This window comes from Canis lupus, chromosome 35 (genome assembly GCF_011100685.1).
Source record: "Canis lupus familiaris isolate Mischka breed German Shepherd chromosome 35, alternate assembly UU_Cfam_GSD_1.0, whole genome shotgun sequence".
Lineage (NCBI taxonomy): Eukaryota > Metazoa > Chordata > Mammalia > Carnivora > Canidae > Canis > Canis lupus.
In genome coordinates, this window is record NC_049256.1 from 27,278,059 (window position 1) to 27,300,669 (window position 22,611).

The 22,611-nt window shown below is 42.2% G+C and overlaps 2 non-coding genes and 1 pseudogene across 2 annotated transcripts; all 3 read right to left on the reverse strand.

The window, feature by feature from the left end:
- Positions 1 to 242: 242 nt before the first annotated feature.
- On the reverse strand, positions 243 to 314 carry TRNAA-CGC. Its single transcript has one exon. It is a non-coding gene; the product is annotated as a tRNA-Ala (tRNA).
- Positions 315 to 7,786: 7,472 nt separating this feature from the next.
- Positions 7,787 to 8,268, reverse strand: LOC478750 (annotated as a pseudogene).
- Positions 8,269 to 9,781: 1,513 nt separating this feature from the next.
- On the reverse strand, positions 9,782 to 9,853 carry TRNAA-AGC. The gene has a single exon. It is a non-coding gene; the product is annotated as a tRNA-Ala (tRNA).
- Between the last annotated feature and the right edge of the window lie 12,758 nt (positions 9,854 to 22,611).

A 22,611-nucleotide genomic window follows, 5' to 3' on the forward strand; every position in this document is an offset into this window, starting at 1 on the left:
CTAAAAGAGAGCATACATTTCTTTTTCCCCTGAAGTTGCTCTTGTTTCCGTCCTGCCCTTTCCGAAGAGACCCAAGAAAACTCACTGAGAAGGTGGTGGTTAGAAAGGCCGGCTTCCTGCTTCCAAAGGAGGAGACTCTGATGGGTGTGGGCCCTTCCTTTGATCCTCTTCTCTTCTGCAGGTGTGAGCCCCAGGGGGAGAAATGCATGAACAATAAATAAAAGAAAAGAGAAAATGCAGAGTGGAGGTGCCGGGGATTGAACCCAGGGCCTTGTACATGCGAAGCACACGCTCTACCACTGAGCTACACCCCCTTTCTTCCCTTCTATATCTCCTGATTTGTGAAATACTCTATTTTCCCATTTTCAAACTTTAAGAATTGGCCTGCAGAAAGTCTACTGGGTTAAGTTTCACTATGTTTGATATTACTAAACTGGACAGTATTCACAGTCTTCTCTGGGTAACTAGATTGTAATCTGAATGGTGCCTTCTCTCGTCTGAAGGCCTCCCCACCTGGGTCACCTGCTCCAGGGGCTGCTCACCAGCAGAGTGTTGGCTGAGGGCTACTTGCCTCCACCAGGGAAGTTCCAAGGACTTCTCCTGCAGCGCCCGCGGTGGTGAGGTTTGGGATGGACGCGCCCCCCCGGGGCCTGGGCAGCTGTGGCCGCAGGTGAACCAGAGACTGAACAGCGCACCTGTTGGCGCAGCTGGCACATACCTGGCACGGGTCCTGTCTGGTTGGTTCCCCTCTCTTTCTTTCTTTCACTCTCTTGACCATTATGTCCACAAGGGGTTTTACAAACAACAGCTTCAAAACTATCTCCACTGTAAATTCAGTGATACCCACCTCCCCCGCCCCCCCACACACACACACAACTGGAGGAATGACCAGGGGCGAAGGCAGGCCTGGGGCAGCAGAGCAAAGTTGGGGGACCAAGTGAGGCGGGCAAAGCCTGCAATAGACAGGGATGTTGGAGAGATGAAGTCAAAGAGCCCTGGAAAGCTCCAAGTGGTGCCATCCATGGGCTGGAAAATTCAGGGGAAGTCCTGGACACCTCAAAGCAAGTAGGATTGGCTCACCTGTGAAAGACAGAGGAAAGGGCCATTTGCTCTGAAATGCTTGCTTTCAGCTTAGCTAGTGTCACCAACAATCTACTGACTGATGCCAAAAACATAGGCTCTCTTCATCCCAGAACCTCTTGTAATATTGGCAAGTGTATTTCAGGCAGACTTTCATTTAAAGACTTCACAATGTTATGTGTCTACTAGTGAAGAGAAGGAAAATTGGAGGCTCCTGGTTCTGACTGTATTCCAGAATCCTCTGGAAGATTTACCAGAGACAGTGAACACAGAAGAATATTTGCAATCAGGTGACACGCTGTGGGAAGAATTGGTTGACGTCTTTTATGGACTTTCCAAACCGGAATCTAGGACGTTTAGGCCTTTTATGTTCAGCTTTCCTGACTTATGTCCACCACACCTCTATCTTCATTCATGAACACTAACAGTTTTCTCAACTTGCTGCTCAGAAAGCACTGCATTCTTTGAGAACCGTTTTTCCCCTGCTCCCTCACCCTGGAGATGACACCCTGCCACAACTGGTGATTGATCTGGCCGACAGACAACTCCTTCCCTCCTTCCCTCCCTTCCTCTACGTGTGTATAAGGAAAATGAGAGGAGACAAAAATCAATGGGTAGGTTTGCTGTTCCTCAGCCTTCACACAGGTTCAACTGAGAATACAAAAGAAAATTTAACAAATATTCCATAATGGCCTGGTTTTTTTTATTTGCTCTTTCCTTTAAAAAAAAAAAGTATTTTATTTTTCAATAATCTGTACACCCCACCTGGGGCTCAAACCCACAATTCTGAGACCAAGAGCTGCATGCTCTACCACCTGAGTCAGCCAAATGCCTCTGGCTCTTTGTTTTTCCTCCTGTTCCTTAGTGAGCTGTGAACCAGCAGGAAGGAACTTATTCATGTGGTGATAGCATGCTTATTCCTTTCCTTTCCAGAGATCCTAAGTGAGCATGATCTTTCTCTGTCTCTCTCCTTCTTCTCTTCCTTGTACTGATGCAACTTGAATGTGTACAATGTTGGAGGGGAAAGAGAAAGGCTGTATTGAAGGAACCCAGGAATAAACCCAGACTCTCCTACACATTGAGCCTCTGTTCCCATGGAGCTGCGCACCTGGATAGACCCTACACTACAGTAAATCCCTACAATGGACAATTGCCCTGATTTCTGGATTAGTATAGGATCAAACAGTTGGTAGAACAAGATTTACTGTATTTAACTTCACTATTTCACAAAATCCTAGCCTGAATCTTTTTTTAACCTTTGCCGTGAGAAGGATATCAGAATGCTAGATCAAAGAACATTAATGCCACTAAGATCCCCCCAGACTAGCCCACTCCTAGGTCTGCTCACCAAAGGACTACTGGAGCATCAGTTCCAATTCTGCACCAGGGAGAATCCCAGGTGGAATGTTTACTTCTGTCTCCAATTTTCTTTTCTTCTAACTTCTGTTGGGGAAGACCCTGTTAAAATTAAATACAAAACAGAGACTTGAAAATTGAGCAGACAAAACAATTTAAGCCACAGATCCAAACTAGGTTAAATTGGTAATTCTAGCTTATCTCATGAATACAAGTGAAACATAGGTTATTTCTTGTAAATGCCTCTGATAATCGTAAAAAAAAAAAAAAAAAAAGTCATCTTCCTAAAACTGGTGTAAAATAATCAGTTATAAGCAATTCCCTGATGTCTGGAACCCCCACTGCAATAACCAATCACTGCAAAAAATTAAACAACTTCCTCATTTTTACCTTATCAGCCATTCTGTGATGTCATGCCCTGAGCTTCATACCAGCTCTAAATCTGAAAGCTCCTAGTTCATGAGCTATTATTATATTCACAATAAACTCTTACTAAATACTATTTTATTGATTTGGTGGTTTTAATTTTGCTATTCAAATTTTTTGATAACCCATGAGATTAGCATTAGAGAATATTAGCAGTGTGTTATTTTGGGGGAATTAGGTCCCAATGAGAGAAAAGATAAAAGTGGAACAAGGTAATAACATTGGTGAGAAATGAAGCATGATGAGTGACATGAGTGCCGATCTCAAAATTTAGGCTTCTGTGGGGGAGATATGGCAGAAGAGGAATGAATTTATCACAAAACTTGGTCATAAATGAAGAACAGTGTGTTTTTCTATTGTCACCACTCTAGTAATCCCTGGGGTAGACCCAGTTAGTGGAAGTTTCAGGTCTAGTTCAGGAGACCCCTTACAAAGAAGAGGGGAGGGATAAGGAAGGAAAAGCTACAGCTTATTACAGAGCCTCGTTTGGACAGAATTCTCCCCTAAATAAAGCACAAAGAGGCAATATGTAAGCTGAGACACTACGTTTTGTAAATCCTTTGCAAAAATCTAAGACCTTATTTTTTTTTTTTTTTTAATCTAAGACCTTATAACATCTCCATAGGCCTAGAGAAGTCCTCAACTTCATCACATACAACACAAAGAGTAGTCCTGAGTTTGGCCAATATTTTGTGTGACAGTCAAGTCCCACAGGAACTTTGTTGTTGTTTTTAAGACTGATTTTGAGAAAGAGAGAACACTCAAGTGGGAGTGGGAGGGGCACAGAGAGAATCTCTAGAAGACTCCCCACTGAGTATAGAGCCCCATACAGGGATCAATGCAGGGCAGGGCTCAAAGTGAGGCTCAATCCATAACCCTGAGATCATGACCTGAGCCAAAATCAAGAGTTGGTCATTCAGCCAGCTGAGCCACCCAGGTGCCCTTCCCACAGAAACTTTAGAGGAAGATCTAAGGCAACTTGGACAGTGAAGAGACCAAGAGGAGTTGTCTGTAGGCCAGAAGCAGTCAGTAATTTCTATGATTTTAAAGTCTCCCATGTGATTCTGTTAATCAGCTGGTTTGGACACCACTAGCCTGGAAAGTCAAGCACCTAGAAATTGGATTGGATCAATTTATTAGGAAGATTTCATCCAAAAAGAGATGTATTCGTAGAAGGTTCACTCTATCTTTCTTCCCATCTTCTGAATTCAAAAGAAAAAATGGACAAGGTCCCCTTCCTCCCAGAGAAAGAGAAGGTGCTTCCCACAGGGAGATCTGACTTGTAGAGTCCAACACTGTCATGGCTTTGACAATGCCTGGCTGCTCTTTATGTTGCTGGATAAACAGTGTGAGCATGCCTGGACTGGTCTGGGGTCCCTCTGTGCAGGAGCCCCTGTTACAGGTAGCTCCCACAAAAAACACAAGAAGCCAGCTTTTCTGAAACCCTGTATGTGGTTATGTTGGGAGGAGTGCTGAATACTTGATTCAGGCTTAAACATCTCAGGTATAAACGGGAGCAAAATCAGTGTGGAAACCCAGAATAAAGAGAAAGTATGAGATTAAAATCCACTTGATTAGATTTCTATGATTTCTTTGCCTATGAAGTAGCAAAGATCAGCTGTTGGTGGTTTACTCTTTTTTAAAAAATTTTTTTAAAGATTTTATTTATTTATTCATGAGAGAAACAGAGAGAGAGAGAGAGAGAGAGAGAGAGAGAGAGAGACGGAGAGGGAGAGGCAGAAGCAAGCTCCAAGCAGGGAGCCCATTGTGGGACTAGATCCCGGGTCTCCAGGATCACGCCCTGGGCTGAAGGCGGTGCTAAACCTCTGAGCCAGCCAGGTGCCCTAGTTTACTCTTTTAATGTGAGATTTCAGTGTTTAAACCCCTGTTAAAGCTAGTCTTTCTGTTCACCTACATATCTCTAATTCTTAGAAGCTAATTGAAACCTGGCTTTCTCTTACAGTGTGCGCCTCCTTCCATATAACTTCCTATTTTCTCAACTGGCTCTTTTTTTTTTTTTTTTTTTAATTTTATTTATTTATTCATGAGAAACACAAAGAGAGGCGGAGACACAGGCAGATGGAGAAGCAGGCTCCATGCAGGATCATGCCCTGGGCCAAAGGCTGTGCTAAACCACTGAGCAACCCGGGCTGCCCTCAACTGGCTCCTAAAGTCAAGATTTTGAGGGAGCAAAACCAGAGTGCAATAGAATAAGAAAACCATTGGTCAAATGTAGGCAACCCAGCAATTTTTGTACTCTATCCTCCCATAGTAGGCAAAAAGACAATTTTAGAGAGTCTTACAAGGTTTAGATAGGTAAACAAAAGAGTGAATTTAGGCATGAAAATGGAAAGATTTGAGAGAACAAGAAAGAACATTGATTGACACAGGACTTGGAGCCATGTTGGATTTGGGGAGTAAGGGATTCATCTAAGAAGATCTCCAGGTAGCTTATCCAGACTTATATTGAGCTAATAAGTACAGAGGGATGAACAAGGTTTCTTTTAGGTTTTTGTTGTTTTTAGGCTAATTTGCTTTTGTATCAGAAGTAAGAAACAGAAAGTTCCTGCCACCATTATGTGGTTTTAGGCTTCCTGTTAGCATTGAGAACACTTGGGCACGAATTAACGATGTAGCTTAATATGATTATGATAAAATACCTATAATTCCCAACCAGAAAATTAAGAGCTCACAATTAAAATTGGAACAACTGCCTAAAACCTCCTTATCTTATGGATAATTTTGAGCCCTCCCCACTACCCACTCTTCAAGGGCCCTCCTCTTCATAGACTCATGAAAATGCAAGACTTAGACCCTTCTGAAATCTCTACAAATTTACTTAGATGTAACAGATTCTAAATGAAAAGAAGTGTCGTGGCTCCTGCCAGTAATGCTCACATAAGTTACTAATAATGATGACTGCACTTGGGGTGGAGATGTCTGATTCAGGAGGTAAAGTCTGCACTAAAGTTCATATAGACTAAAATAAAGAGTAATAGCAAGGACAGATCAGAAGTTCAGAAGGGAGCGGCATATTTCCTTACATGGGCTTCTTTTTTTTTTTTTTTTTTTTTTTTCTCTCTCATTTCCATCTTCCTTTCTCTTCAGTAGTATTGCAAAATGGTAGCTCAAGTGAAAAAGCTGATTAATCTAGTGGCTACTTGTCGCTTTGTACTCACTTCTTTCTTATGTTGTCCCAATCACCATATGGGAGGGGCAATCCACTGAATCTTGTGTTTGTTTTGTCAGGGAGCAGAAAATAGCAAGAAGGGGGTGAAAGGAGAAAATTCCATATTACCAAAGTCGTGGGAAGACAGAATAGCCCTAGATCCACCAGGAACCAAACCCAGAACTTGCACACATGTAAGAAATACCACCTCCCACTGAACCACACCCCTGACACCTTGAAATATATGTACATTTCACCTATTTTCTATGAGTCTTTGAAAGCCTAACTTTTCAAAGTAAAAGCCATTACATTTGAGTACCTAGTTGGCTCAGTAGCTAGAGTGTATGACTCTTGCTTCTGGGGTCATGAGTTCAAGCCCCATGTTGGTTATGGAGTTTACTCAACAAAAGAGAAAAAAAAAAGCCCCTGGATTTAATAACCCTTTTTTTTTTTTAAAGTCCACTGTGTTAAGCCCACTATATCTATAACCTCTATATCTATAAATCCTTTTTGTGCACTGACATAAAGAAAGGATAATACATTTTAGACTGCATGACACCATTCCTTTTTTTTAATAATAAATTTATTTTTTATTGGTGTTCAATTTGCCAACATACAGAATAACACTCAGTGCTCATCCCGTCAAGTGCCTCCCTCAGTGCCTGTCACCCACTCACCCCCACCCCCTGCCCTCCTCCCCTAGTTTGTTTCCCAGAGTTAGGAGTCTTTATGTTCTGTCTCCCTTTCTGGTATTTCCTACCCATTTCTTCTCCCTTCCCTTCTATTCCCTTTCACTATTATTTATATTCCCCAAATGAATGAGACCATATAATGTTTGTCCTTCTCCGATTGACTTATTTCACTCAGCATAATACCCTCCAGTTCCTCCAGAAGCAAATGGTGGGTATTTGCATGACACCATTCCTGCTCCTAGAATCTTACCTGTCTGGCCAGTCCACTCTCGACCCTCTCATTGGTCTAAAGCCTCTTTTTATATAATTTTTGAGCCACTTCCACTGGAGTCCCAAGATGGAACTTTCCTTTCCTCCGTACAGTTTCTTTCTCTTGTGGTATGAACTGGTTTCAACCCAGTCTCCCTAGACCATCTTGTCTATATCTCTGTGTTCAAGTATTATTTATTCAAAGTTAACTTAACTCCTGTTCTTCATGAAGCTGCCTTAGACCCTCCTGCCAATCGAGTGGTTTTTAAGTTTTAGCAAGTATGCTTAGCCCATGGGATGGATGAACTTACACCTTTCTTTGTATATGTATAGGTCATGCATTCTTTCCTAGAAAGAAGGGAGCAGTCCTACCGTCACCTGGCATTCCTGCACTGCCCCAGGCACCAAGGGACCAAACCCTCTCACACAACCTCCAGCGCCCCAATAACAGCTATAGCTGGCACCATGGAAACCATAGGTAATCAAGAAGTGTCCTAGATCACTGCACTCCCTTAACTGATTAACTAAATCCCTTTAAAAATCCTTGACCGGGCAGGAACCTTGGAGTTGGCTGTTGGACAAGACTCATTCTTTCTCCCCAGGAGTCCCGCCTCCTGAATAAAGCTCATATTTCTTTCCAATCAAAACTCTTTCCTTGAGTACTGGCCTTTCCTGTGACCAGCTGCTGAACTTGGGTTTCCACAACAATGCCCCTGAGCTTTCCAGTGCTTTCAATCTCTGTCTCCCTGCAACGCCTATGCTAAAAAATGTTTTTGTTCATGCTTTGTTTTGTTCTATTTATTTATTTTTTGTAGTTTTATGGTTTTATTAACACAAATATGACACGCACATAAGCTGTCTATTCATTTTCTTCGCTGCGCAGCCTGGCATTGGGATTGGTGACTCTGATGGCCAGCTGGGCTGCTCTTTCCACAATGGCTTTGCGGTTCTTGGAGGATACATTGTGAGCAATCTCTGCACAATAAGATTTGTTGCACATCAGCAGCACTTCAAGCTCCTTGACATTGTGGACTAGGAACTTCCGGAAGCCACTGGGCAGCATGTGCTTTGTTTTCTTGTTGCTCCCGTAACCAATGTTGGGCATCAAGATTTGGCCCTTGAATCTTCTGCATACCCTATTGTCAATACCTCTGGGTTTCCGCCAGTTGTGCTTAATTTTGGCATATCGGTCTGACTGGTGCCGGATGAACTTCTTGGTCCTCTTTTTAACGATCTTGGGCTTCACCAGAGGTCTGAGGGCAGTCATGATGCCCAGCAACCGATGGCTGCCACCTCCGCAGGTGGCCCCGAGGAAGAGCTTGTTCTGTTTTTTTTTTTTTTTTTTTTTTTTTTTTTTTTTTTTTTTTTTTTTTTTTTTTGTTCTGTTTTAATATCAGGTATGTATTGATGAAAGTCGGCCCTGTTTCTTAAATAATTTTGCGGCTTAAGTGGCACCTCATGCACCTCTTTCAATCATATTTAACTTCCATATAAAGAAAATACAAAATCCCATGAAACCATGTTTGGATGATATATCTTTTTGTTGTAAGGGACAGTCCCCTTCTGTATCCTGTTACTCGAGTCCTGCGACTTAGAGATAGCGATAATTAACACATCTCACATTAATAAGGGTAGCTGTGCCTGGCCGAATAGTGCCTGCCGTTCCCACATTCATGGGCTTCCTGGAACCTCAGAATGTCACTACATCAAGTCCAGATGAGGCCATGGGGGTGGGTCCTCATCCAAAAGTATTGGTGTCCTTGTAGGAGGAGGGAAATTTGAACAGACACACCAGGGGAGACTGCGAGTGACTACGGAGGCAGGGTTTGGAGCAGTGCAGTTGCACACCCGGGAAGGCCAGGGAGGGGCCCCCGCTCTTCCAGGACTCGTCTCCAGTCCAACTCTCCCCTCCACCCCGGCCCGCATTCCCGGCTGTCCGGCCGGTGCCTTATCCCGCGGACTGAGTCTTGCCTAAGAGGTGAGTCTCACCAGCGCGCTCTGTATCAGCTTAGGATCGTTCTCATGGACTTGAATCACAGTATACGAGATTATTAAAAGCCACTCCCAGGAAATCTCCTTGAAGTCCACACATACCTTTGTAACCCCACTGCGTAGTAATGCAACTCTTTTCTCTGGAGGGTTTTCCCGAACAGCAGATTCACACGGAGCCCACCTGGACCCTTCAACTTGAATCCCGGAGGCCCCGCAGGTCCTAGTGGTCACCAGTGAGGTGGATCCCACAGCTCACTCGCCGGAAGGGGGTGTAGCTCAGCGGTAGAGCATGTGCTTAACATACACGAGGCCCTAGGTTCGATCCTCAGCACTTCCATGGGCCTCTTTAGGGGTTGGTTTTACCTCGGTTCCCTGGGGGTTCTGCGCAACCACCCCATAAGGGGACCTCAAGAAAAAACAATGTTGTCTTTCCTCTGTGGCATATTCGTGCCAGGTATGTGGGGGGAGGATACAAAGAGTATCTACTAGAAAAAGAAGGTGAAGGTTTTTTCTCTATTGACTCAAGAGGAAATAACACCAGAAAAAGAAATCTAAACCTAAATCTACCCGAGAGCCTCTTATTTTTTGCTTTTATTTTTGCTATTGCTTTTTCTTTCCCTTTCACAGTGGATAATTTAATGATAATCCATTGCAATTCCAAAGACCTTGGCTCCTCCAACTCCGCAGTGATAATACTTGACGTACAGAGTAAAGGTAAGTGTTGGTGGCATTCAGGCCAGTGTTGTTTTTCATTCATTGCACTACCGTGTAGTGCAGAGGTAGGTCGGTGTAAAAGTGACACCGCCAGAAGGCCCCATGGAGGTGCTGGGGATCGAACCCAGGGCCTCATGCATGCTAAGCATGCGCTCTACCACTGAGCTACACCCCCTTCCCACGAGTGAGTTGCAAGATCCACCACACTGGTGACCACTAGGACACTGCGGGAATTCAAGTTGAACAGTCGAGGTGGGCTCCGTGCAAATTTGCTGTTTGGAAAACCCTCCAGAGAAGAGACCTTGCATTCCCAACTGCAGAAGCTCTCAACACTGTGTCAAACACTTGGAGGACTGACTGGTTGTGGCCCACTCCCTGAGTGGCTATTCCTACCCGCCACCAAGGAGAGTCTCAGGACGCAGTAGTCTCTTGGTTCCTCTATTTTCTTCCCCTCTATCTGCAGCTCTCTCAGAAGTATGTCAAAGGTGGTGTGGGGCTTGCAAGACCCAGCCTTGCATGGCATCAAGTACTATTAGAAAAAAGGAAGGAAGGGAGGAAGAAGGGAGGGAAGGAAGGAAGGAAGAAAGAAAGGGAGGGAAGAAAAGAAAAACCTGCGTTGTTAGAGGCGCTCGGGAAATTGAGGTCTAGGTGGGGAGACAAGACTGAGCTGTAACTGCTTCACAATATTAGTGTGAAATGAAGAGCAAAGACTGTGTCAGTCACTACTTTCCTAAATCTCTGCACCCAACACCTTTGCCTAGAGATGTGGGGTCCCTATTGCAGGGTGGTGCTTCCTGGTTCTGAGAGCCCTGCACAGAATGGGGACCCTGCAGACAGAGTGAGAGCCCCAAGGACAGGAGACAGGAAAGTGCACCAGGAAACACCTCCCATGGACATAGCACCTGTTTTAGAGGTCATGTTTCCGAGGGGAGTTGAAGGAAGTGAAAGAAACAAATTCCTTCTTTATAAGCACAACACACTAAAAATCAGTCCCCCCCCCCACCCCCAGACATAATGAAGTTGTTCAAACCAGCATACCATTGTAAAGAAAACTTCCTCTTCTCCCTCATCCTTTCTCGTCAGTATGGACTCAGGTATTCTTATTTTGGCCATCAGGCTATATTCCTTTTTTTAACTTTTGTTCAAGTGGACTCCGCACCCAGCCCCAAGCAGGGCTCGAGCTCACTACCCTGATCAAGGGTCGGATGCTCAACCAACAGAGCCATCCAGGCACCACTGTCCTTCGCTCATTTTAATGCCCAAGCAAGCTTCCAAGGTTTGTTTAGTAGCTCCTGTGTCCTTGGAAGCCTATCATCATCTTCTGAGCACTTTCTTACATCCTGGCTGGGAGATATGGTCCAGACTGTAGTGATGTCCCTGCCCCAGCCCTCGGGTGACAGCAGATTCTTCCAGTAGGCAACATTGGTTCCTGCTAGTGTGGATCTGCATTAAGAAATTAAGTTAAGAGACTAGCTCTCCTCACTGTCACCAGGGAGTCACTGAGTCTATGCTCTTTCAGCAGACAGAGCTAGGACAGAACTAGGACAGGGCTCTTCCCTGCTGCTTCTCTGAAAGTTCTGTGTGGCTGGGTGGAGCAGCATAAATAAATCCTGGGAAGGATGCCTTCACGCAGCAGGGAAGGAGAATGCAATCCAGGAAGTTCAGAAACAAGGGAGTTGTGTATATAAAGAGTCTTTTTGTTAGCAGTTTCAGGTCCTCAGGACTCCAAGGTAGGTAGGTGGCCACAAGTAAAATGATTCTGAAGGTAAAACAAATCAAACCTGTTAAAGCATAGAGGGGTATAGCTCAGTGGTAGAGTGCATGCTGAGCATGTATGAGGCCCTAGGTTCAATCCCTGGCATCTCCACTTCTTGGATTCCTCCTGTTCCTTGTTAAGTGGTGATATATATATTTTTTAAGTAGTGATATTTTGATCTTTGAGTGAAAAAACTCCAGGTTTCTATCTGCAATTCTCCATGGTGTTAGGAGGATGATGCTTTCTTTGTGAAAGTCTCAGACACGATGGAATACAAGGTGATAATTAATGCTACTTTACTCAAAGTCCACCCTTTTATTTTCTATCTATCCTGAGCAAGCATTGCTGCATTCTCTAAAGTTTTAACACTGCACAAAAACCAAGTTGTGAGGAAAAGCAGATTTCTGAGAGCAGGAAACTCTCTGACCTGAAAGGGCATCTCCTAAGGCAGTTAAACCATACCCACCTCATCTTTCATGCTCCCCAAACTAGCATCAGGAACCAAGTCAAGAGTGTTTTTCCTGGATAAGAGGAAAAGTTTAAAAATAAAGGCCTAGAAAATCTGAAAAAAATCAACCTACTTTAGTACTTTCAGGGAGGACAGTTTCTCCTCTGGAACGAAGAACACAGGCTTGCCCAGTAATGAGAGTCAGCACCAGTTGGCCACATAATTGGATGGGCCCTGGTCACCGACCCCTGCAGCTGGCCCTGATGACAGGTCAGGTGACAGGTTGAGGAGAGCCCATCCCAGATGAAGGAGCAGGTGCCCTCTGTTTCCTTGTCATCTCCGGAAAGATGAGAGATGTTCAAAGATGCCAGATGTGAGCTGAGAAGGCAGAAGATGCTTCTTTACTACGAAGGCCCGCAGCACTGCCCTGCCCTGTTGGGATTCCAATATTGAAAAAGTGGCCAGAGTGTGGGAAAACTTACCCCTCCCACTGGTCCAGAACTCGGACTCTGGTTTAGTCCAGAGCACCACCTCTTGGAAGGGCTGCAAGAGATGTGCAGCAGGGGTTCTGGGCACTGAGGGAGGCATCAAAGAACACAGACACACCTTCTCCCCGGACTCAGGGCAATTCTACCTCCCCCTGCAAGAAGTTTTAAATCCACAGTCCCCATAACAATAACTTTGATGAATCTATATGAATTTGATCATTCAACTGAGTTTATAAAGTAAGATAGTTTTTATGCCTGAACTAAACCAGGAGAAAATCTTGTACAGGGAGACCTGAGTGCAAAGCAAGAGATCTGAGTGAAAGACAACAGCTATTCTTGATCACAAAAGAGGTGATTGGTTTGGTCTGTGTTAATTCGGCATTTGTTGCAAATAATGTGCCATTTTCAAGAAACCAAACTACATAAATCAAGAGGCACTGTGAAGGTTTTACTTTAAGAGTTTAGGAACCTGGCATCTCTTCTGCCCCATAACTGTGGGTGCCCTTGGCAAGTCATGCAAAATCACCAAGTGTTCTGTAAATTAATTTACACCAACTCCAGGGGGCGTGCTCCACCCAAAGTAAACATTCCTTCCTCGCAAGTAATTCTGTGCCTCTAGGTTTCACACAGCATCTCATCCATGGAAGACACCCCTTCTACTCCTCCTGAGACCTGAGGCCCACTAGGTCTCCATCCCTCACACATGGTGATTCAGCCAAACATGTTCTAAGACTACATTCTTATTTTTCCTCCAAGTATCTTCACTCCTTAATTTAATTCTGTGCATGTTATAAATATGTAGTTATTTATAAGAGAGAAATGTTTTTGTGCCACACTACGATCTGTAATGATCTGTAAACGGGGTGGGTTTTTCCATGTGTTATGAGTGATTAAAGGAAATCCTAAAGAAAATTCAAAGTGACTTATAAATTTGTATCTATTGCAAAGTCCCAAGAAGATAATTTCCTTACAGTGATGACTCTTAAACTTTAGTAAGATCAGGTTCTTGAAATCTACAGTATAAATGACTTGTATGAAAGACTTTTTTCTTCTAACGGAGACGTCAATTGGTCAGTTGCCACTCACAACTTCTTCCTGGAGCGTTGTTCCTCAGAGCCTCACATCTTTCTAATATTCCATCCCTTGGCTCTCTCCCCTGTTCCTGTCATTTCTCATGTCATTTTCTCCACCTTCATGGCAGGAGTAATTCTCTGGCTCAGGCTTCTCCACCTCAGATTCTTGAATATACACACATATAATCTTGGAAGTGCCATCAAAATCAACATCCTCCTCAATTTTGTAATATAGTCCCCTTTCTGGTAGAGAGCTTGGTATCAAAACTTGGCAATCCAAATGGGACTAGCATACCTCCATCAACTGTGCTAACTCATCCATTCTGGTTGTGACTTCATTTAAAAATTTAAAACTAAAAATCTAAAGTATTTCTAAAAGATTTTATTTATTTATTTATTTATTTATTTGAGAGAGAGAGAGAGTGCGCAAGTGCATGCATGAGGGTGGGGGAGGAACAGAGGAAGAGGGAGAGACACTCTCTCAAGCAGACTCCGTGCTGAGCACAGAGCCTGGACTGCGGCTCAATCATACGACCCTAGACCATGGCCTGAGCCAAACCCAACTGAATGAGCCATCCAGGCCCCCTAAAAATCTAAAGTTTGATGGAAAACTCTAGAAAAGTTGAGGGGCAAGAAATTCCGATATGTTACTCAGCAACATTCATTTTTAATTTTTAATTCATTTTTACCTTGAGATTTTGTATGTGTGTGTGCATTTAGGGTGAGGGTCAGTCAAAAGACACTATGAGATGTGCATTTAGGGTGAGGGTCAGTCAAAAGACACTATGAGAAGGCCCATAAAAGAAGAATCTCTATATTGTGTGTGCATGGCCAATGTGATGTGATGTTGTTATGAGAAACTATTTGACCTTAGGCCATCTTGATTTCTCTGGTGACATGAGGAAAATTATTAAACATCACTGGTCATTTTAACAATTAACTGAGCCTTCAGATTTTCCTTACCACCAAACAATCTTGCAGATGACATGCCATCGCTGGTAGAGTTCATTCTTAAATGAAGGCTAAGTTCACCACTGAGATTAGCATACTAAAAACTGAAAGCAGATGAAAGCTAAGATCATAAAAATTCAGATATGAAAACCCAATCTCATAACAACTTCTTTCTTGGTATTCCTTGATATGGAATCTATTTTATTTTATTTTATTTTATTTTATTATTTTATTTTATTTTGCCATATATTCATTCACCATTTCTAGGTCCACATCTTGGATACAACCTTTTGCTAATGTCTTGGCAATCACAGTTTTTAATAAAGTACCATTTTGTAAAAGCCTGGATAACTAATGTTATTATGTAAAATATTTAATATCTGCTCCTTAATTTAATCTTCTTTCCAAAGAACTCCTTTTTTTCATTTTTAAAATTTAAAGTCAATTTGCCGACATATAGTATAACATCCAGTGCTCATCACATCACATGCCCTCCTTAATTTGCCCATCACCCAGTGACCCCATCCTCCCTCCCCTCCCCTCCAGCAACCCTCTGTTTGCTTCCCAGAGTTAAGAGTCTCTCATGGTTTGTCTCCCTCTCTAATTTTGCCCACTCAGTTCCCCTCTTTTCCCTTCTAGTCCCTTTCACTATTTCTTATATTCCCTGTATGAGTGAAACCATATGAAAATTGTCTTTCTCCGATTGACTTGCTTCACTCAGCATCACACCCTCCACTTCCATCCACATTCATGTAAATGGGTATTTTTCCTTTCTGATGACTGATATTCCATTGTATGTATATATATACATACCACATCTTTTTTATCCATTCATCTGTCGAAGGACATCGTGGCTCCTTCCACAGTTTGGCTATTGTGGACATTGCTGCTATAAACATTGGGGTTCAGTGTCCCATCATTTCACTACATCTGTATCTTTTGGGGAAAATACCCAGTAGTGCAATTGCTGGGTCATGGGATAGCTCTATTTTTAACTTCTTGAGGACCCCCCACGCTGTTTTCCAGAGTGCCTGCAACAGCTTGCATACCCACCAGCAGTGTAAGAGGGTTCCCCTTTCTCCACATCCTCTCCCACATTTGTTGTTTCCTGTCTTGTTAATTTTAGCCACTCTCACTGGTGTAAGGTGGTATCTCATTGTGGTTTTGATTTATATTTCTCTGATAACAAGTGATGTGGAGCATTTTTTTCATGTCCTAATGGGCCATATGTAGGTCTTCTTTGGCGAAATGTCTGTTCATGTCTTCTGCCTACTTCCTGATGGGATTGTTTGTTTCTTGGGTGTTGTGTTTGACAAATTCTTTATAGATCTTGGATACTAGCCCTTTATCTGAGATGTCATTTGCAAATATCTTCTCCTATTCTGTAGGTTGTCTTTTACTTTTGTTGACTGTTTCCTTTGCTATACAGAAACTTTTTATCTTGAGGAAGTCCCAAAAATTCATTTTTGCTTTTGTTCACCTTGCCTTCATAGATGTGTCTTGCAAAAAATTGCTAAGGCCAAGGTCAAAAAAGTTGCTGCCTGTGTTCCCCTCTAGGATTTTGATGGATTACTGTCTTACATTTAGACCTTTCATCCATTTTGAGTTTATCTTTGTGTATGGTGTAAGAAAATGGCCCAGTTTTATTCTTCTGCATGTGGCTGTCCAATTTTCCCAACACCATTTGTTGAAGAGACTGTCTTCATTCCATCAGATATTCTTTCTTGCTTTGTCGAATATTAGTTGACCATAGAGTTGAGGCCCCATTTCTGGGTTCTCTACTCTGTTCCATTGATCTATGTATCTGTTTTTGTGGCAGTACCATACTGTCTTGATGATCATAGCTTTGTAATACAGCCTGAAGTCAGGCAATGTGATGCCCCCAACTTTGGTTTTCTTTTTAAATATTCCTCTGGCTATTTGGGGTATTTTCGAAGAACTCCTTTTGTTTTGAATGTATTTCATATTTTGGCGTTAATGTATCTTAAGTTTTAATGGCTTGTGGCTTGATTAGCCAATGTATTTATGCAAATATCCCAGCATGCATTAGCACTTCACCATCAGTGAAAACTGCAAAACCAAAGTTAATCTATGAAAGCTCACATTTCCACCTAAAAATCAGTAGGACCAATTTTGGTCTTCATTTTTCTTCAATCATGTCTATCCTCACCATACTGAGATACTATCACTTTTTTGGAACAAATAAAAGTCAAAATGAATCTAGTTTAGTCTTCAATAAATTAGGTTTAAAAATAAATGACATAATTTTAAAATTCTAATTTAGCTACTAATGTCAAACTGTAAATTTTAAAAACAGACTTAGTTGAAAGCATTTAAACATAAAAAGATACAAAAAGATATACTTGTAACTTCTCAGGTCTTCATATGCTTTGAGGCTAGTTGACAAATTAACCCTAAAATATGACATAGCATAACATGGTCCCACTACCCTGATGAGTGAAGGGAAGGAAGTCAATATGTAGCACCCAAAATATGACAGTTTGACCTAAAAATTACTTTGAACAGAAGGCAGTTAAGAAGTAGCGAACACAAGAAAGGCTTTCTCTTTACTTTTGCCTTTCTGCCTAGGGTCAGGACATAAATTCCCATTTTACAGGGGATGGTTACCAGCCCAGGGAGGCACCAGACAAATCTGCAAACAAACCTTCCTCTATTACTTTTCTCCCTTGTATTTACCTTCCCAGTTTGCTACCCTTAGGCCCTAAACTGCTTCCCTCTGTCCTGGCATTTCTCTACAAATCTACTGTTCTTTGCAGCAGATGCTGAGAAGTTCTTAGCTGTTGCTTTTGGTTTCTGTGCATTTAGGTTAATCTCATGTGATATGCACTGCACTTGTTACTAAACTCTGGTTTTCTCTTGTTAATCTACCTCTTCATTAAAGAGTCCCAGCTGGAAACCTAAGACGGGGAGAGGTAAAAGTTTGGCTCTCTGTACCAGCCTCTTGCTCTCACTGTGTATTCTCTTCACTGAGCAGCTGTACAGCCCCCACTAGACCCATGCACTGTTAGATTAGTCAGGTCTTCTGGTCATGCACTTGGGGGTCAAAGCTAGTCAAAGATTCTATGAATTCTTAAGTCTTTATTGCTATGTCTACACTCACTTCATGGAGACCAGTAGCAAATAATAGGAGTCAACAGGGAAAGGTATTTTTCTCAATTTCTTGGACTATAAGAGAGTGGGGTACAGTGGTAGAGAGCATGAAATGCAGTGCTGGGTTCAATATCTAGCACCACCATTCCTGCCCTTCCCCTTCAATCTCTTAAACCATGCTCAGACAAACTTTTCTCACTTTCCTTTCTTTGTATTTAAATTGATACAGTTTTTCCTGTTCATATCAAAGTTAGATTCATACCCTTCATGGGTTGCCTTTGCTCCTGATCCATTTCAACTCCATGAGCCTCATCATTACTGATGATGCCTGTCTTCCCAAGGAACATGTGATTGATTGAAGGAAACAAAAAAGAAAGATCTGACTCATGCAGGATATGCTGAACCAGAGACCACAGACATGGCAGATTTATATCAAGCTTGAGAACTCTATTCCATTGGCAATATACAGAGGTGCATGAAAGAAAAAGAACAAGAAGAGAAAGAACAAATAAGAGATTCTAGTTATTGCTGAAAGGGCATTATTTTTTCAAAGGTGCCTGAGTCAGTGCCATAGCTGCAGACCAAGGAGAAGCAAACCTGCCCAGTGACTCTCCCTCCCCCATCTTCTCCACCCATCTACTTCCAACTGCAAATCATCCTGTACAGACACCAGAAGGAGTGAACAATGGATCATGAGTCTTCCTAAGCACATAAACTAGGGTACTCCACAGAAAAAACCTAATCACTCTTTCCATCAACTCAGTGCTTCCAAGGTTGAGAAAAGTGGAGATGAAAGTCAGGGGTTAGTGAATTCACATTCTGGTGTAACCAAAATAGGTCTCCCATCCTTACTAGATGTAGGAAAGATTCGTAATTTGGTCATTTAGAAGAGGCTTGAACCAGATCTATTTTGCTGTATAAAACCACACTGCTGAGCCCATACATGACCTCCATCACTGTCACCAAGGCCACTTTGTTCATAAGCTCATTGGAGAAGAGCAGTGATGACTAAAGAGAAGCTTACAGACGTCAACAAAATGGATTATCTTGTCTACCTACCTATTAAGATTCCCCTCTGAGGAGGTTACTCTTTGGGGAGCATTCACATGGGAAACAAATATCCTTAGACTCTGCACATGAAGAAATCTATCCATCCACCTCCTTCTCAGACTTCTTTGTTACCACTTTACCAATAATTTTCCTTTCAAACCTCTAATTATCCAGCCAAACTGTTAGCTATTTCTCATTAGTTAGTGTAGACCTCTACCTTAAATCTGTCCTTGCAAGCAAAATAGTCAGGTGCCTTGCTTGAAGCAATGCCCACAGGGAAGATTTGCCTTTACCACTGGCCTTCAGGTACTTTGGAAGCTGATTATTTTTGTGTGATGCCAGCATATGATGCAGAACCACCTATAAACCAAGCCTGGCCTTTTTTTCTTTTTTGGTTATAGGAAATGCCCTATGAGAATCCTCTTACACTGTGGGTGGGAATGCAAACTGATGCAGCCACTCTGGAAAACAGTACGGAGTTTCCTCAAAAAGTTAAAAATAGAACTACCCTACCACTCAGCAATTGTACTACTGGGTATTTACCCAAAAGATACAAAAATACTGATTTAAAAGGGTATGTGCACCCTGATATTTATTGCAGCATATCAGCAATATCCAAACTGTGGAAAGAGCACAAATGTCTATGAATGGATAAAGAAGATGTGGTATTTAGAGACAATGGACTATTCCTCAGCCATCAAAAAGAATGAAATTTTTCCACTTGCAATGATATAGATGGAGCTACAAGTGTATCATGCTAAGTGAAATAAGTCAGTCAGAGAAAGACAAATACCATATGATTTCAGTCATATATGGAATTTAAGAAACAAAACAGATGAACATATAGGAAGGGAAAAAAGAGAGAAAGGCAAACTATGAGACTCTTAATGATGGAGAACAAACTCAGTGTTGATGGAGGGAGGTGGGTGGGGGATGGGCTAGATGGGGGATAAATATTAAGGAGGGCTGGATGTAATATGAGCACTGGGTGTAATATGTAAGTGATGGATCACTGAATTCTACTCCTGAAACCAATATTACACTATAGGTAAACTAGAATTTAAATAAAAATTTGAAGAAGAAAAAAAGAAATGCCCTATGAGGCTGTAGATGTAGCCTGAAAGAGCAGAAGAAATGTACTAAGTGTAAGGACCAAGGCAATAGAAGCTGTTTTCTCATGTAAATTATTCCTGCATGTAGACCTGCTCAGATATTCTAGTTCTACTTGATGATGAACTGATGTTGTGCATGCCCAGTTTCACAGCAGCATGGATTAGAGAAGACCTCTGTCATGACTGTAAGCCCTATTCTCGTGGTAAATTAGTCATTCGTGCTCAAGCATTCAAGCTCTCCTGAACCCAAGAGCAAGCCAGAAACTATATATATTTTTTAAAGAGGATAATAATTTGCAAAGGATGCTGTAGTTTTGCCACTAAATCCCAAAGGTTTGTCATGTGATTCACTTGTAGAAGAGTGCTAAAATTCCAAATGCCATCTCTTGCAAGACACTTGGAGTACTTTGGTGTGTCATAGAGGAGAGGAGTCAATGTAGGCTTCATACAGCCTGGACCTTTTGCACAACTTTCTTTTTCCTGGGCTTCACACAAAATAAGTAGCTTTCCTAGATAGAAGAGATTGGTAGTTGCCAAAGGCAGGGGTGGGAGGCAAAATGGGTAAAAGGAGTGATTTCCATTCATAAAATAAAGAAGTCATGGAGATGTAAGGTACAGTATGGTGACTACAGTTAATAACACCGTGTTACATATTTGAAAATTGCTAAGAGATTACATCCTGAAAGTTCTTATCACAAGGAAAAAAAATTTTGTAACTGCATGATGACACATGTTAACTAGACCTACTGTGGTGATCATTTTGCAATACATACAAATATTGAATCGTTATGTTGTATACCTGAAAGTAATATAATGATATATGTCAATTATATCTCAATTTAAAAAAAAACGTGGTAGCTTTCCAAGCTACTTGGTAAGTCAGTCAGAATATTAGGTCCAAATGACTCTGTTCTGCCTCCAAAATTTAAAGAGACCCACTGGACATTTTATTTCTTTTCTAGTGGTAGAAGCCAGAGGCAGCAACTTGCTCATCACCTCTGAACGGCTATCTCAACATACTCCATAGAAATTTTACTGAGATGACGGGCTCCTGAACTTCTGTAGGGCTCATTTCTCCCTCTGTGGCTCACATGTATTGTACCAATGAGTCTAAAGCACCTGCTACTTTTAGACCACGGGGTCAAAAGCAGGTCCAATAAGTCTGTGATTATCAATATAATGGGCCAATGCCATACCCTGAAAAATGGAGAAGTGATCAATGTCCCATGACTAGATTATTTTTTTAAAAGATTTTATTTATTTATTCATGAGAGAGACAGAGAGAGAGAGGCAGAGACAGGAGCAGGCTCCATGCAGGGAGCTCAATGTGGGACTGGATCCCAGGACTCCAAGATCACGCCCTGAGTAGAAGGCAGGCGCCAAACTGCTGAGCCACCCAGGGATCCCTCCATGACTAGATTATTAAAGGCTGGGAATATTAAATGATCCTATGGTGAGAGCAGAAGTATCTTGCTGGCCCTGCCAACCAACGACAAACCATGCTTGATGGCTGTATTAGTTTGCCAGGGCCACCATAATAAAACACCATAGGTTCAATGGCTTAAACAACAGAAATTTATTTTCTCACAGTTCTGGAGGCTCAAAGTTCCAGATCAAGATGTCAGCAAGTTTGGTTTCTTCTGAGGTCTCTCTCCCTGAAGCAACCTTCTTGTGTCTTCACATGTCTCTCCTCAGTTTCCATGTTTTCTGTGTCCTTATCTCTTCTTTTTCTAAGGACGCAGCCCATAATAAGTCATGCTGGGTTATGGCCCAGCCATATGACTTCATTTTACCTTAATTATCTCTTGAGGGGCCCTATTTGTAAATACAGTCGCAGTCTGAGTGGAACTGTCAACCACAGGAGTGGGACTTCAACACATAATTTTGGAGAGGCAGAATTCAGCCCCAAATGGTCAGTTTCTATCATCGTGAAGAATGAATAATTTTCTACAGCAAGAGCCACACGTCAAGTACCAGTGGCCATGATTATCTGTTCCAGTAAGGAAATAATTTCATTGTAATTGAAATCATCACTTCCTTAAATTCACAATAGTATGCTGCTGCCTTCGGCACAGGCCAAATAGGCCAGCTGAATGGAGAAGTCGTAAGAATCACCACCCTGGACATCTTTCATGACCTTGTTCATGGCATTTATGTTTAGAATTCTTCCAGAACTGCAATAGCTTTTGTGTCTATTATTTTGGCCTGTACAGAGAACTCTGATAGCTTCTGGCTGGCCTTTCTTCACTTGGTATCTCATACATCAGGAATCCAATCTAGATCTCCTTGAATGAAGAGGATACTGGCCCCACCTGAGAAAGGTATTTAGTACACAGCTAAAAATGTATATGGCAAATATTTTTTTTCTAGCCTTCCCAGAAGAAACTCCACTTGTTAAGACAATCGTGTGCTGGAGATAGAATGTTTGGAGATTATTGAACACGACTCTGAACTGACACCAAATATTGGAACACAAAATGCCACTGTGGTCTATCGGTCAGAGGGTGACTGGGAGAGATCTTGTGATCAGTAGAATCAGGTCTGTTTTACTGCAGGCCTATCTCGATCTCTGATTTCACCCCATAGTTATTTCCCAAGATCCAGGATGCCCAGTTGCAAGAGACAGCTCCTCCAGTATCGCATCATCACAACCGGATTCAAGGAATCATTTTAATTGTAGTGTCTATGACTGTCACTCTTGGCCAGAAGAGAATAGCCACTGCAGGCACTTCTTGGGAAGGAGGCTGTTGGTCTCCTCACTAACACATTTCTCAAGGACTCAATGAAGAAGGTCCTCTAGAGCAGGAGTTTTGGCAAACCTTTTCTGTAAATGGCCAAAGGTAAATATTTTAGAATTTGCAGGTCACATGGCAAAATCAAGGATATACTTACATAACAAGAGAGGAAAAAATTTCCACCTTAAAAAAATTAGAGTATATTAATA